This window comes from Wolffia australiana, chromosome 1, assembly GCF_029677425.1.
Source record: "Wolffia australiana isolate 7733 chromosome 1, ASM2967742v1".
Lineage (NCBI taxonomy): Eukaryota > Viridiplantae > Streptophyta > Magnoliopsida > Alismatales > Araceae > Wolffia > Wolffia australiana.
In genome coordinates, this window is record NC_135835.1 from 10619679 (window position 1) to 10623307 (window position 3629).

The 3629-nt window shown below is 49.2% G+C and overlaps 1 long non-coding RNA gene across 1 annotated transcript; it reads left to right on the top strand.

The window, feature by feature from the left end:
• Positions 1–767: 767 nt before the first annotated feature.
• Positions 768–2554, top strand: LOC144706064 (uncharacterized). The gene is made up of 2 exons (XR_013582167.1): positions 768–1836; positions 1918–2554. It is a non-coding gene; the product is annotated as an uncharacterized LOC144706064 (long non-coding RNA).
• The last annotated feature ends 1075 nt before the right edge of the window (positions 2555–3629 follow it).

Sequence of the window (3629 nt, forward strand, 5' to 3'; positions counted from 1 at the left end):
TTTTGGTTGACCTTTGCTCCTTGGCCTTGTCCCAAACAGGCGCGTCCAAGTAAGGCTCATCATGCTCTACACAAAAGTTAACCTCCCCACAGCGAAGTCAATCTTCCGAAAAATTAAAGGCCATGGCTTGACAGATGGAATGCCGTGGTTGGGTGGGAAAGCTATAGTTTTTTTCCTGAACATAGTGGGAAGGGGTGGAGAGGGACGAGTTACCGTCATCTGGAAATGCTGAAGGTGGATAGTGTCGGAGGAGATGCCACGAGTTTATAGGGCATTACATAAGAGAAAGTTGTGGATGCATAGGGGATATTCTGCTGAAGGGGTGGAGGATAGGGGAGGAGACGGAAACAAAAAAACGGGACAGTGCAATTGGAAATAAGGAAGATGCGGGAGGTGAAGAGGGCAGATCTCGTTGGGGGAGAATGTTGCTGTTGGGGAAAAGAGGACCATACGTTTTCTGAGGTTCTGTCATGATAAATGATCCTAAATAAGTTTGCCATAACAGAAGAGACGAATTGAGTGGGCCTTTTTAGAAAAAACAAAACATGCCATGATAAAATCACCTTGCATAAAGTCAAATTTGTTGCCATTTGGTTCGCTGAATGAGTCATCTCAAGCTTCACATATTTTCAGCCTCTAGACATACTTTTCATCTTCTTGGTTAGCGCCGCTATAGATAGGAAAAAGATATTCACACCTTTCCCGTCACATGGTTTTTGGGGGGGGGAGGGGCTGTTGGGGGATCAAGAAGATAGAAAAGAAGGGGACATGGGCCATTATCCTCGCAAAGGCCCTTTTTGTTTTGTCATTTCCCCTTCGAACCGTCTTCCCTTTTGTTTTGTTTTAAGACATTTGTATTAGTGATCTTAAGAGGGGGCCCCTTTCCTAATGGGTTCCCCCTTTCCTAAGGGAAGGAGAGGGCGCCCTAAAAAGATAGAAAGACTTTGAATTTTTTGAAAGAAAGGTGTCCCGTTCCATCCTTTAGTGAGAGGAAGAAGAAAAAAAGGAAGAAAAAAGGAAAAAAAGAGAGTGAGAGAGAGAAGGGTGGAACGGGAACGGGGCCGACAACCGTCGTCCGTCGCCCGTCCCCCGTTCTGCCGAGTCCTGTCCCGTTGGGACTCCGCCAACGAGCCCTAGCCCATGCCTGCGGCAATGCCGTCAGCCCCGCGCCGCCGCCGCTCGAGATCCGGTCGCCAACCACTGGTGGAGACCTTGGGACTGCCACAGCCGCCGGATCCCGTCGCCGGTGCCCTAGGGCGGCCAACCCTCCGCCGCCCGAGCCGCAACCGCCACCGATCGCGGCCGCAACCCATGGCCGTAGCCGATCGCGGCCGCAGCCCGCGGCCGCAGCTAATCGCGGACGCCGCCAGTCGCCGCCGCAAGCCGCAACCCGCAGGCGCCGCCGATCGCCGCCGCAAGCCAGGGCCGTCGTCGGCCGCGACCGCAGCCGCAGCTGCAAGTCGCGGCCGCGCCAGCCGTAGCTACACCCGATCGCAATCGCAGCTGCAACCCGCCACCGCGCTAGTGGCAAACAAGATCGCAGCCGCAGCCGCACTCGGCCGTCCGCGGCCGCCATCGGCCGCCCACGTCCGATCTGCGCCCGCCGCCGGCGGACCTTTGTGGGCCTTTACGCCATGCCCTGTGCCTCAACCGTAGGCCACCACCCGCGCCGCCATCGCCTGCGTCGTCGTCGCCTGCGTCGCTGCCGCCTGCGCGAATGCTCGAGCCGCCGCATCGGGCCGCAGTTATTGCCGCCGTCACCGGTGCCGCCAACGAGCCACCATCGCACCGCGGTGCCATCCGTACCGTCGTCGCTCGCGCTCCTTGACACCCACGGTCTGCGCCACAACTCGCACTGATCACCGCTCCTTGACACCCGCGTCGCGCGCTGATCACCGCTGCTGTTCACTGTGGTAGCCGTGCACCGCTGCTGCTCTTGAGCTGCGCAACGCCGCCAATCGAACGATGCCGTGCCGCCGCCGGCACAGCTCCACCTACCCCGTCCGCTGGCACTCTGCAACACCAGGACGACGTTGCCAAGAGGTACTTCGCTTCTCTAGCTTGCCCGTTAATTATCTTTGTCGTATGCCCTTTGATTGCACTCCACTGTGCTCGGGATAGAGTAGGTGACAGTGTACACAGACACGAGAGCGTCCATCGAGTGTCTATCCTAGGTATGGGCTGAGCCCATCCATTACGTGAGAGCACCGAAGGATTTAATCCGCTCGGCGTCGTAGACTCCTTCGTCGCTCCGACGAGGGTCAAGAGGTCACCGTCACTGTCATCAGTTGCCCGCCCCGGAGCACGGAGTCTAGCGAACCCCACGAGTCAGGCCCTGCACGTACCGTCACCTAGGGTTTCCATCGCATTACATAGTCACATCTCGGGAGGTCCACACTGACGGACGACGTCTTCGATGTCGTCCGCGTATCATCTCCCTCGGTATCCAAGCATCGCCCTTGGATACCCCCCTCGGGACGACGACTCCGCTGTCATCCTGCATCAAAGTGCATAGTGTACATGAAATGAGTGTAGCAAAGCAAGATTTTTGAAACACCGTTACCTTTAGCTGAAAACGTGGTACAGAAGGACATAAGGAACAAAATCAAAACATACACAATGGGGGGTCTATTCATGGATCCGAGGTCATGGATCGATAGAGTGAAAGGTAAAGTTACCCTAAAAAACTAATTATGCCAATTCTCTAGATCTGGATAGTTATAGACAAACGATTATGTCAGCATCTCACAAGAATCGTCTTATTTCCCGAAGGTTTGACATCAAAACAAGCACCTTAAAGTCTCTTTAATCAGTTGTCTAGATATGTCAATGAAGTTGTCAAAAAGCGCAAATGATTGGCATGGCATTTTGTCTTAAATTTCCTCCAATCACATTTTTCCACATAGACCTGAAAGTTATATTTTAATGGCACATATAGTGCACTTTTCCATTTGTTGGAACGCCTTTGACTACATCCATGGGTGCATTTAGGCAGATAGGTACATTAGTTTCACATTAAATCATCAATGTTTATCTATTTTCCATGTCTTTTGTGCATCACATAGAATTTATTGTGAATTGAGTCAAGATATTTTCTCATCTTTTGCATTTTTTTAACCTAAAAGTTGACTGGCAAAATGATTGGGGTGGCTTATCAGTTTTTGCAGCCAATGATTAGCTCAATTCCAAAGAATTCAGATGGCACAAAATGGCAAAAGAATAAACCATATTAAAAAACTACTAAAACCATTAGAAATATGTAGATAAATCCAGAAAAATATATTCTTCTTCATAACATTATTTTTTATGAATTTCATGCCCAAAAAATACATAAGAATTTTAAAATTAGGAATATTGAAATTATGCAACTAAATATATATATATATTATTAATTTAAGCCTTAATAACAAGCATATTTGATCATTATAATGATAATAATATAAGTTATATCATATTGCTATATCTATTATCATGTTATTTGTGATTATCAATATTTATCATCATCTACGTCCCTTATGGATGACTCTATTTGTCTATTTGTACAATGTTTATATTTATGTAGCCACTCTACATCATTCGAATCCATCTATTATATCCTTATGTTCCCATAAATCATTAGGGTTTGACAT